The sequence below is a fragment of the Urocitellus parryii genome, unplaced genomic scaffold (genome assembly GCF_045843805.1).
Source record: "Urocitellus parryii isolate mUroPar1 unplaced genomic scaffold, mUroPar1.hap1 Scaffold_49, whole genome shotgun sequence".
Lineage (NCBI taxonomy): Eukaryota > Metazoa > Chordata > Mammalia > Rodentia > Sciuridae > Urocitellus > Urocitellus parryii.
In genome coordinates this window covers 3,048,130-3,061,925 of record NW_027554054.1, presented here as the reverse complement: position 1 = coordinate 3,061,925, position 13,796 = coordinate 3,048,130, and positions in this window count along the sequence as shown.

Genomic DNA, 13,796 nt, shown 5'->3' with positions numbered 1-13,796 from the left:
CTGGGCAACTGAATGGGACCCACTCTCAAAATAAAAAAAAAACAAAATGGGTGGTGGTTGTAGCTCAATGGCAGAGTGCTTGCCTCACATACATGTGTTTCTGGGTTTACTCCCTACTACTGCATAAGAAAAAAAAAACTTTTTAAGCTCTGAATTGAGATAACCATTGAGGAATAAAACCAGCATAGTGATAAAAATAGCTTTTCTGATTCAAAAATTTATCAGAGCAAAGATCAAATGCCTCTTTGTGATCTCCATGAACTTTTGAGTTGCCAGAATGAAGGATGATTTGCCAGGTGTTGGTACACAGTAATCACAGTCATAGCCATTTGGAAAAGCAAGGCTTCTTCAAAAAGAAATAACAAACTGATTTCCAAGATGTGTTAGATGAATGGTATATGACTCTTAGTGTAGCTGTGACTATAGAGTTGTTACAAAAATTCTTCATGGAGGGAGTTGGATTGAGGTATATCCTAAAAGATTTGGATAACTGAAAGAGCAAGGATGATATTAATATGGGTACCATAAAGAACTCCAAATTTGTTGCTCTCTTTTAGGTTATATTGTCCTTAGGCTAGAAATTTCCTTGAGTATTGAAAGTGTAACAATATGTGTCAAATTTGGGGAGATTATTAGAGTTTTTAGATGATGGATTTTAAAGTAAGCCCTATCTTTAAGACAGTGGACCATCAACAGTTGAGCTCATTAATCACATCTGATCATCTGTTGGCCAAATGTGTTTCACTCTCTTTTGAGTTACTTATATTTCCTAACCCTAACAGGGTAACTATACTTCAACATGTTTGGCAAGTCATTTAACCACTCGGAAACTTAATTTACTTATTTGTATGAATGGTAAAATAATTACCTGCCAGTCTTGTGGGTAAATGACACAGTATAGAATGCAATGCTTGATAAATAATAGACTTTCTGGAAACATGAATTTATCTCCTTTTTTCAAGATTCTTCATTTTAATATTTTTAATTGCTTAGTTATTTTTGCTCCCAAATGTATAATGATTTTATGATGTTGATATTAACATAGATGTTGTGATCTAAACACGAGATAACATATTTTAAGGAAAGCTTGTTCATTAAAATCAGTGTTTTAGTTTACCTTTCTTGATAATGGGAAATGTAATCTGATTCAGTTATCAATTATTAGATTGAGATATTTCCAGTTTGTAACTGCTATATTAACAGTTAGAAATGGTAATTTCATGAGAGTCACCCTAATTAAACATGGGACATCACCTGGTAGACCAGTGGATACTTAAAATACTTAGTTTTCATAATTTCCTTTTTGCTCTTAAAGATCCTAATAAATTCAGTGCCTTTCTATTTTCTAATGATGAAAAAATGCTGTTACTGAATAAATAAATGATAAAAGGTGGTTTAAATACTAATATTTTCTCAATACATACCTCTACTGCAATATTCAGCAGATATTGTAAAGGAAATCTCCCTTCCATTTTGAAATAAATTCTGCTTAGTTTTATTCCTGGGAAACCAGTACCATTTTTATCTATTTTCCACGTGTGTGTGTGTGTGTGTGTGTGTGTGTGTGTGTGTGTATGTATGTAAATATAAGTACAGGCTAATCATGATCATGATTTAGTTGGAAAAGAAATAACAAACTGATTTTCATGATATGTTTTATGAACAGTATGTTTCTCTCAGTGTAGCTGTGACTAGAGTTGTTATGGAAAGTCATTGGAATATGTATATGTATATATAATCTTTACAGGCATGTACTGCTTCTACTGGGGATTACAGGCATGCAATTTCTTTTAAGTCTGGACATATAATTTTTTCACACATGGTAGTAAACTATGCTTTTTGAGCTCAGTTTTCCTCACTTAACTATATTAGTATTTAACATATAGTACTTTTTTGTTCTAGGCTATGTTCATTAAGCATTTGGTATTGATTATTAATATTCATTTCAACCTTGAGAAATAGGTAATGTTATTCCCTTGTCATAGGTGAAGAAATAAAGTGACAGAAACTGTAAGTTGTTGAGTTGAACTTCAGCAGACTGGGTAGAATCCTCACTACTGGACTGTTTGCTGCTGTACAGTAGTTTCTCTTTATCTGTAGGAGCATGTTCCAAGACTCTCAGTGGAGGCCTGAAACCATGGGTAAAACTATGTTTATAAACTTTTTCTTCACAAACCTATGACAAAATTTAATTTATAAATTAGTCACAGTAAGAAATTAATAGTATCTAATAATGAAATGGAAGTTTTTACAGTTGGATATTGGATGTAATAACTGAGCTAATTTCAGTAGCACATATAATGTGGATATGTTTGATTCCACATCCTAGGTGGAAGGAAACAGAATTGTGTGAGATTTCATCCTAGTGGTCATAGGAGTGCACAGTTTAAAGTTGTGAATTGTTATGGAAATTTTTGTTTTATCAATTAGGATTATGGTTTATTGTAGATAGCCATGAAAAACAAAAAAAGAAACTAGTACTGATTCAATTGTTTTCTACCAATATATAGCTAACTGCTGTATTCTTTTAAATAAATACTTAGAATTCTCTTAATTAAAAAAATTAATTCTTAACATAACCAGGTCCTTGTTGGTGGACATGTGTTTCCACCTATGTAATGCCTGCATCATTTTGAATACGTACAGCGTTTCTACATGTTTTTCATCCTTTCAAATTTTAAAGTAAAGGAGTCTTGTAGTCACATAATTATGTTTTGTTTTTTGACTTGAGGCTTTTTCTTACAGTGGGTATATTTAGAGCATTTATATTATAGAATAATGCTTAGTTCTTCATATTTTAGAGCTAATGGTTTGAGATAATGAATGTATGACAATGGAGGTGTACTTAATGGTGTAAAGCAGTACAGTTGTAAAAATGTTATAAATCAGTCCATTTTTTCCCTCAATTTTTGTTGGTTATGCAACATTGTCAGTGACTCTATCATTTGTATTTTGAGGCATAGTTTTTTCCCCCCCCCAGAGGACTCTATTGGTATTCCTTCACTGATTTTTTTTTCATTTTTAAATATTTTTATTATTTTTAGTGGTGCATGACAGTAGAATGTATTTTGACATATACACATAGAGTATATTTCCATAGTTTTTAAAACATTGAAAACTCCCTCCTTCTGCTTTTTACATAGCAGTGCTTTTGCCTAGATTCTCAAAGAATTCTCTTTTTAAATCTGTCAAGTTAGTGAATTTAATAGCATTGATCTTGATTAGGTTGTACCTATTGTTCTTAGGAAAAGGTGTGTCCATTCAAACTATGACTTCTGATTCTTCTCTGTCTTGAGCGGTTCCCAAGGATTTGGGTGAATGTTTCAGGTAATGCAAGCCAGGGATTGATTGGCTGTGCAATCTAATTTAGTGAACGGATGATAGTTTTTAGATTTGAAGCTTATATCTTTCATGCTTGCTTGAGATGTTCCACCATTTCTAGTTAGTTTCTTCACTGCATTTGGCAACTCTTCTTCTATAATGTGGCTATGGTGGTTTCCTGTTTATTTGAAGATAGTATTCATGTTTCTGTTTCTCATTTTTCTCTCTTGGTTGTTTTGAGACTTTCAAAGAGGAAGAGGAGGCCATCATTCCTCTACTATTCTTCAAACTAGAAATCTTAAGAACTGTTGGTCCTGTTTTCTTAAATTAAAATAATTTTGCTATAACAAATAAAATATGGGAGCTGGAGTTTTGGCTAAGCAGTAGAGCACTTGCCTAGTACATGAAAGGTGCTAGGTTTGATCCTCTGTACCACACACACAAAAATGAATAAATAAAATAAAGCTATTGTGTCCAAATACAACTGAAAAAATATTTTTAAAAAAGAATAAAATGCATGCTTATCTATCAGTTCCTTAGAGCTAAAACCATTTTATTTACAGAGGGTGTGCTAGATTCCCCCTCTATCCATGCTTGCTAGGGAAGCATGTCAGCACTGAGCTACATCCCAGCTATAGATTTAAAAAAAAAATTAAAAAGTCACATTTTAGCATTAAATTGTTTTTTAAAAGTATTTTTTTTCTTAGCTGTAGGTGGACACAGTATCTTTATTTCATTTTTATATGATGCTAAGGATCAAACTAAGTGCACCCTAGCCCTTCTATATTATTTTGATTGTATCAATTTGTGATTATGAAGCCTTGTATTAGAAAATATTAAGAATGATACTAGAGAATATAGTCAGGCACTATTATTAGATTGGTTATTAGTTCTTTAGTATGTCTTACTATTGATTCCTTTTTGAAATAAATCTGAAAATTTAACTTTGATGTTTTAGATTCTGCCACTCAAATAATTTTACTTTAAGACCCTTGATATAATAACAGTAGTTATACAATAATATAACTACTGTTAATAAATAAATAAATATATTTATTTATTTTTTCTGAATGATATTTTGTTTTCAAATGAAAATGCCAATTATTTTTCTCACTTAATGATGCTTTCAAAAGAAATATTTAAAATCCTTATGTTCTCTGATTTGGATATATTCATTTGACTCAGTTCCATTCTCCCTATCATTTTTGGATTTGCAAGAGCAGTATACCAGTTGGGACGAGATCAGTGTTTTTCCCCTTAATTTTTCCTAGGCAATGACAAGATTACTTTCTTAGTTCTAAATTAAAAGTACATCTGACAGGGTTATGGTAGTGGCTCAGTGGTAGAGTGCTTGCCTAACATGAGCAAGGCACTGGGTTTGATTCCTTAGCACCACATAGAAAGTAAATAAATGAATAAAATAAAGATATTAAAAATGACATAATGTTTTATTCCTTAGCAGCACAAAAAAGTAAATAAATGAAGACAAAAGGTATTAAAAATGACATCATGTTTACAAACAAAAAAAGTACATCTGACAACGTCATGGAAAATTTTAATATTTGGTATGTTATTGGAAATTTTAGTCTCAACTCTTTATCATTCCAGTTACTGGTAACTTTATACTTTTTAAAATCTCAAAAATTTTAATGGTTTAAAAAATATATATCAGTGTTCTAGTTTGTTTGATAAATGACCCGTATGTGCTAGTAAATGGAAGTGTAAATGCTTAAAATATTATGAGATTAATAGATATTCCTGAGAAAATGTTTTGTTATCCTCATAAATTTGAGAAATTTTGTGTATAATGTGATGATGACCCCATGAAAAATATAAAGAGCACAAATTATTTCTTCTGAAAATCCAATCAACATTGATGTTAGAAACACATTTTATCCCAAATCTCTTTGACCATTGAAACTAGAGAATATTGAAATACATTTTGAGGAGATGCTGAGAATATATTACAGAATATTTTCAGATTAACATCTTGTTAGGATATTAATAAGTATGTATTTGTAGATAATCATGGCTACCTAAGGCCATGGGCACCTAATATACTTTTAAATATTAAAATATCTCAGTGTGTAAATATACTCAGAACAATTAATAATGTTGGTGTCTTCTATTGTCAAGGGTATTTTTTATAATCCTAAGAATTTTCTTAGAATTGATTTTCAACATTATGTATTAACTTTTGGTTTTTGGAACTACATTCTATTAAGACTTAGTAGTAGAAATTTTGGTGTTTTAAGGAACCTATAAAATCATTTCATATACCCTCAAGACTTACTTTTCTTATAAAAAATTGAAACCCAGAAATATATTTTTTCTCAAATCATAGTGCAATTCATCAAGGGATTTAGAATCAAAACCACAGTTCCAGATCTTTTATTGGCTTTTTTATTTTTACTGCATTTTCATTTATGTATTATTATTTTGAGGACATTCCTTCTGAGATGGAAATTAGTTAAATGATATCTCCTTTTAACAAAAGAACTGAGGGAAAATGTTGTTTGTATAATATGAGGTGAGTCGTATTTAATGAGAAACTAAGTAAGCCACTAGACACACAGTTCTCTCCTCAATAATTTAAATTATTTTTCTCTTCTCTTTATCTCATCCACCTTTTGTTGCCACCCCAACATAAGGTTACAAGTTTTAAAATAAGCATGTATCCTTACTGGTTATACTACTAAGTGAATTATCAGGGCTAGGTATTAAGACCAGGGAAATGGGCCATGGATAGGTGAGTTCAATTCTTTTCTGAATTGAGCTGCATCATCACTTCCTAGTGGTTGGTTATGGAAAGATTTATCTATATCATCTAATATTTTTAGAAAAGTGCACTTAAATGACTAGAGATAATATCTACATTTTGAATTTAAATTTATTTTAAAAACTATTTTGGCATACTTTCTGCATAGAGATATTTAGTACAAGTGGACTTTATGAATTATGTATTTGATATAAGTGTATTTTTGAAATATATTTTTAAGTTCCAGAATGATCAGTAAAATACTAGTGTGGTCCATAGGATCAGGACTGAATTGAGGGACAAATAATTTGTATAAAAAATAGATATTTGACTTTTTTGTATTCAGTTGGCAATTTTTCCCTTACCATAGAATGCAATCCTACCTTTAGAAATCTTTTTCTGTCAAATATTTTTCTTGGTTCATATGTCCAATTCAAATTATTTACATGATTATTTATATTTACATATTGTCTTTTGAAACTCAAGAGGCATATATTATTATAGGTGATAGTCTCATGACTATCAAAAATATCTTCTTGGATAGGTCATATAATTTCTTTAAGCCAGCATTTCCTTATCTATAAATGGGCCTTAATCTGCCTCAGAATTATTTTAGCAACTTAATGAACTGACTGATAAAAGCTTAGCACAGTTCTTGGCACATACCAACTGCTCAATAATTATTTTTTGCTGCTGCAAATACTGTTGTCAGATTCAAATCATACTATTTGGCAAATCATTTCACTAGACCTTGGTTATCTGTTAAATGGGAATACTGCTACCTGGGATGCTTGCTTTTTTAAGAATTGTTTTGGAAATCAAATGTAATATTTGGTAAGCTCTTCTGTCTGAGCTGAAGTAGATAATTTTATACTATTAGAACCAAGTCAGGTGGGATGGGGGTAAAATCATAGAGTGGAGATCTGCTTTTAGGGAAAGAGTTTAACTAAAGGCTCTAAAACAGATATGCCATTGCTGAGTTCCGCCAGACATAGACACATAGGGATATACAGATTCCTTCTAGGCCAGCCACAAAAATACAGACTCCTTTGTTATCCCTCGAAAATTGAAAATTATCAATCAAGATATTAGTCTCAATCAAGATATTAGTTGCATTGCTGTTATTGATATATAGTACCCATGAAATCCTAGAAGAGGAATCTGTGGCAGGGTATAGACTATCCATAGCCTTTAAGAATTTGGCCTCAAATTTTTTACCTTGTTCAACTTTATGCCCTCACTATGCCCTCCCCCTACCACCTCATCATCTCATCATCTCAAATCCCACATCTTTTCCTGGGAGAGATTAAGCAGGTAAGTTTGGTGTATATTTTTTAGTTCTTCTGTGCTCTCTAAGGGAACTCCTTTAGACTTCAAGAGGACCATAAAATTATGAGTAATGTTTTTTTTTTCATTAATGTACTTATTTCATGAACTGTCCTTGACCTTCAACCTTCATTATTTTAGAATGATACTTGAGAAATACATTCACTGGTTTTCAGATCCCACATTTGGTCAGATCAAATGTTTCCCAAACTTGATAAGCTTTTATGCAGACACTTGGTTTAGGTTTTAGATTTCCTGGACTCTCTTCCATAAAGGTTTTGATTGAGTAGTTGAAGATGGAGACTCAGCTTTTGCAATTTAAATATGATTTATTTTTACACAGGAACATTGGATTTTTCCTTCTAAGTTGTGTGTGTCTATCTAAATAAAAACTGAATTTCCAGAAGCTTTTTGTTTGTTTGATTTTAGTACCAGAAATTGAACCCAGGGGTGCTTTTCCACTGAGCCACCTCCCTGGCTCTTTTTATATTATTATTATTATTTTTTATTTTGAGATAGAATCTTACAAAGTTGCTTAAAGCCTCATTAAATTGCTGAGGCTGGCTTTTAACTTGTGATGCCCGTACCTCAGCCTCTGGGGAACTACTAGAATTTACAGGCATGTGACTTCATGCCTGGCTCATGATGATATTTTAAGTACATGTGAGCAATGTATCCCTGAAGTGATGCATATTTTCCATTATTAATTGTTGTATTGTTTAAGTAAAAGCACTTCATTGGTTTGAAGGGGCCATAGTGGTGAATGTCATGATCCAGAGCATTCCTGGTATGCTAGCAAATAACAGCACATTTATTTAATTGTATTTACCAGTGTAAGTTCATATTTTGCATTTTCAAATTATAGATCCTTCATTCCCTAGCCAGCTTATTTTATCATTGCAAGTCTCCTGTTTGATCAAATTCCTACATTTTCACTATCATATGTAAACTAAGCCCATTCATTCTTATTTTAGACAAAATGAACCATTTCCTGATGTACCACCCACCTCTCCTTGTTTGATCTCTACTCCATTAATAACGGGCAAGTTAGCCTAAGTTCATCTCAGCTGTTTTCACTGATAATGATTGTCCCAAACATTCTATAGTTTGTGTCACTCATATGAGGAATTGATATACTACACTACCTAGTTACTTAGTTGTCTTGAGTGTTCTGACAGTCTAACCTCTAAACTTGTGTGGGTGAGGGGCCATAGCCTACAAGTTTTCCTGTTCCTGGGATCAAACCCAGAGTCCTTATTCATGCCAAGCAATGTGTATCATCAGTTAAAGCTAACAAGAGTTAAAAATAAGAATTGTGTATTTTAAATTTAAAATATGTTTGGGAGAACTGATACCTTCCACAAAAGTTTTCCATACCATTTCTTCACCAGTGAACTTTTTGTACTTCCAGTGTCTCACATGTGCAAGGCGGGTGCTCTAACACTGAGCTATAGCCCCAGCCCTCATTATTATTTTTATCATCACAGCAGAGGATAAAAGTCAAAGCAGGGAAGGTGGTTAGAATCTTTTATAGTAACGGGGAAAGATGCTAGAGTTCTTTCCATTATGAAGCTCTCCTTCTCTTGGCTCTAAGTCTTTTGATTTCAAGGTGTTTTGGGAGGTATAAAATGTGTATTTCCAATCTCAGTACCTCTATCCCTCATGCTCTGCATTTTCCTACCTTTCAAGGTAGGAAAATCAGTTCATGTTTTTGAATGAACTATAAGACACTTCTCTTCAAGGCTCAGGTGTGTGTGTGAGTGTGTGTGTGTGTGTGTGTGTGTGTGTGTTTCTTGTACATGGCATATTGTCTGTCCCATAATTAAGTCTCAAAGTGGGGCAAGGCCCTGCTTCAAATAACCGGTTTACTGAGAGGCAGCCAGAGGCAGCAAGGAGGATTTTGGGCCTTGCTGGGGTGGGGAACAGGTAGAAGGCAGGGAAGGTGGAGCATGTTGAAAGAAGGGAGGTGGTTAGAGACACCAGCTTTGAGCAAGTCAAGGACAGGTTTGGCCTACTTTTTATTTTGGCCTCAGGCTGGCCTGGTTCTATTGATGGTGATGTGATACCTATGTGTGGGAATAGCTGAAATGGTTTGATCATCAATGGACCATAATCCATCATCCAAAGCCTTCATTAAGGAGATATTTCTGCTCAGCCTCGTACAAAGCCATGCCTTCAGGAATTTGCCATCCAGCATCACAGTTCTCTCTGCTGATACTGATGCTGCAAGTCCAAGCCCACCCAGGATGGCAGATTGAAGTCAAGCTTTCTGGCACTTCTGGCTAGGAAAGATGTCTTCAGGCTTTATCTCAGACTGGCAGAAAATTAAGTCCTGGGCTTTGTCTCTGCTTTCTGCATGCACTGGACTTGAGTTTGATTCTGTCCAAAAGAAGTCTATGGACTAGAGGGTTGACATTTGGCACCAAGAAAACAACCCGGGTGTCTGGCGGGTTTTCAGTCCCCAAAGTCTTGTTCTTTTCCTTCAAGTTTCTGCAGACATTTGAAATCCATCGCTCAGCACCCGCAGTTTCAGTACCTTTAGATTAGGAATCTAAACCTGTAACTGATGATCCATTAGACTGTGACACTTGGCATCCAAACAGAGCTGACAGGTCTGGCTACAAATTTGTCATTAATTACTGTGTGTAATCACATTAGCCCAAGATTGGCGATGGTTTGTTGTTTTCATGTTTTATATTTGAATTGTATGTATTCTTTAAAAAGAGCATGCTATTTTTGGTTTTGAATTAGGATATGGGGTTTGGGGTGGTATCTATTATGTTTTTTAATTGTGCTTTTTTTCTGGGAGGGGAGAAGAGGAAAAGACTTTCCTTTTTCTATCAACAATTGCTCTCATTTCCCATCTTACCTCCATTCTCTAGCTCTGCTCCTTGTTATATCACCTTTCTGAGCCTGGGTTGTGTTAACTCATGGGTAAATGGAGATAATAAGGAACACCTGCCTTTACAATGCCACAGAGTTACTGAGGATCAAGTGAGGCAATTGACATGAAAGTACTTTAATTCTGCTAATGTAGGCAATTGTTATTATCATTCACTTAGTGCTCTTCCCTAGCTATCTACATGGTGTACTCTGCCTTGCTATGTTTCAAATGTGGTCACTTTGCTGCTCCTGTTAGTGAAGAACCATTCAAAACCCAAAGAAAATTATAAGAAATAAATCAATATAAGAATCCTTTCTTGATGTGTAGTTCATTTCATTATTATGTATGTCATTTGTATACTTTTCCATTTTTATATAGGTTGAATTCAGCTGCCAGCTGAATATAAAAACTATAAGTCCTATGGTGACCAAGCACTTCCATGTAAATGGCTACCAGTCAAAATTCCTCTAGATTATCAATAAAAGGAGAACAACTGCATGTTATTCATTTAACTAGCAACAGGAATTCCTTACATAGCCTTACATATGGATGTTTTTGTGTCAGAATGAATTTTGTGGTGAAGTGCTCTGATCTTTTTAGTATATTTGTTTCCACTCATTTATTCCTGTGAAGAAGATGGATAAACCAAGGTACAAAGGTGTGCATAATTCTCTAAAGCCACAGAATTGGTGTCAGACTTATGAGAGCTCCTTGCCTCCTTCTTTTCCATTTACAGATTCAAAATATTTTAAAAGATAACTTAGTAAGTTTATGTTTATGGTTTTTGCAATGGCTTTTAATTTATTTTAATTTCACCCTAGGTTTCTGAGGGTTGTAAGCTGTATGCTTAAAGTTTCTTTCTCAGAATTTGTAAGATGAGGCCCATCTATACAAAGGAAGAGCAAAAGTAATTAATATGCACTGAATTTTTACTCCATGCTGATCTCATGCTAAGGCTCTTCTCACACAACATTTTATTTAATTCTTGGAGCAATGACTCAAATTACATAATATTATCCCCATTTTGTTGAACATTAAACTGATGTTAATAAGTTGCATTAATATGGGATTTAACCATACCTGTGCTGTATCTCTATGAAACATCGAATTCACTATAAGTTTAGTATTTCCATTTTTGAAGAATTTAATCTTTCCAAAATTATAGTTATTTATCCTCACTTTTACAGATTCTACTGTAGTATTTAATTTAAAAAAGAAAATATAGCTGGGAATGGTGGTGCATGCTTGTAATCCTATTGACTCAGGAGGCTGAGACAGGTGGATCACAAGTTCAAGGCCAGCCTTAGGAACATAGCAAGGCCCTAAGCAACTTGGTGAGATCCTATCTTAAAATAACAAATAAAGAGGACTGGGGATGTGGCTCAGTGATTATGTGCCCTGGGTTCAGTTCCAGGCACATAAACAAACAAATAAATAAATAACAAATATAAAAGGAAATATACTTTCAATCTGGAAAGTGATAAAGATACAGATAAACAGAGACTCCCTGACGTATGATAGTTCCACTTCTAATGTTACTACTTACAATAATATGAAAGTGAAATACATTTCACTGAAACCATACTTTGAATTTTGATCTTTCCCAGGGCTCATGATATTTAGTATGACACTCCCAATGCTTGCTAAATGGCAGCAGGTCACAGCTCCTAGTCATTCCTAGGATCTTGAGCATAGGCAACCAGTACTCTACAGTGGTTTGTGTTGCTAGGCTTTGGTGTTCATCAGGTTAGGTGAATTGAATAGTTTGATTTATTGTGTTTTCAAGTTATAGTAGGTTTATTAGTATGCACCCCCATCGTAAGTTGAAAATTTCCTATATTTGAAAGGTTAAATATAAACTAGTTAAAATACTAAGAATACAATTTATTAGTACTTTTTATTCAAATGTAAAGTAAGATAACATATTAGTGCTACTGTGCACATAGTGTAGGCAGATTTAACAACTTTCTTAATTGTGACTTCCCTTAACTACCTCAAATTGTATTATGCAGTTTTAATAGAGAGAAAATATAAATGGTACCTCTATTTTCCCTTTATATTAAAGAATTTTCTGGATACATAGATATCTTGGTGACTGGAAAACTACAACAATGCATTGAGGAAAGTGCCACTTTCTTCAATGAAAGTCCATCCATGCCCATAAATGCCTCTTTGCTCATGGGAAATTGTATCCCCTTTCCCCAACATAAGCCCCAAGAAGACTGCTTATAGTTAGTGTTAACTTTTTCAGCCAATTCTGAGCCACTTAAAAGCAAAACACTACTTGTGTAATCACCCCCTAGTGGAAACTTGCAAATATTGGTACTAATAAGCTAAAGGTAGTCAAGCAAATGAATGTTTTAGTCATTTTTTTTCTCGAGAGAGGGAATAGAAAGAAACTCTCACTCATTGAACAAATTATCTGAAATGATATTTTCTGATTTATATCTTGGACAAAATCTACAAGGTATAACTATGTCCTATTTAAAAAATTAGATGTGACTATCTATTTCAGGTTCAAAACTACGTTGGTCTGACTTTTTCCACTATGTTGATAATTCCTCTTTGAGGGAATGATTTCTGGGATTGTCGTCAATAATCAGTTAATAAATATACTATACAAATACCCTTTTAAATATATGAAAACAAAAACATTTATAATCAACTGGACTTTTTGAAGTTCTGGATTAATGGAAGGCAGACCTTGGACTTGTGCATTTTATTTCCTTATGTCTGCCACAAGATGGAGCTACTGTATAAAAGCCAGTCCCTTTGCATTCAAAGTAGAACTCTGGGAAATGAAGCTGGACAGACTTAATTTACAAAGATTTTGAGAGTAAATTTCAGAGAATTACAGATGGAGAAATGCAGTGTCATAGAGAACTAAGTAATTTCACTTGACTACTTATTTATTACATGATTCTGGATAATTCTTTGTCCTTGACTCACAGTTTAGTTAGTTGTAAAATGGATATAACAAAACCAATTTTGTGGGGATCACCACAAAATTGTGATAATTAAATGTTAAAAGCTTACACAGATGCATGTTATGTACTCCATACATGATGACTAATGTCATCCATGGTTGTCTTTATTTACCTTATCATCATTACAACAGTCCAAGGGATGCTCAGTTTTCATGTTATTACCCATCATCTTGTATCTAACATATGAAAAGTGCTCCTTAACCTTCCATTATTGGTGTTTTCATCTTGAGTGAATGTTTTGGATGGTGTTTGCTAAGAGACTATTATATTATTATAATGTTGAACATCAAAATGACAAGAACATTAACTTTCTTATGGATTAGAATCAAACCTTAACAGCAAGCTCATTTATTATGTCAGTCATGGAAGCTTGCTTTGTGGTAAGAGCAGTGTTTCCCAGCATGTGTTTCCTAGAACTTATGTCACATCTGTATCAAGTTTCATAGTCAAATAAGAATGGGAAACTCACCTTGTCTCATCCCTTTTATATTTTAAGGAATCATAATGCATATGAGAATTT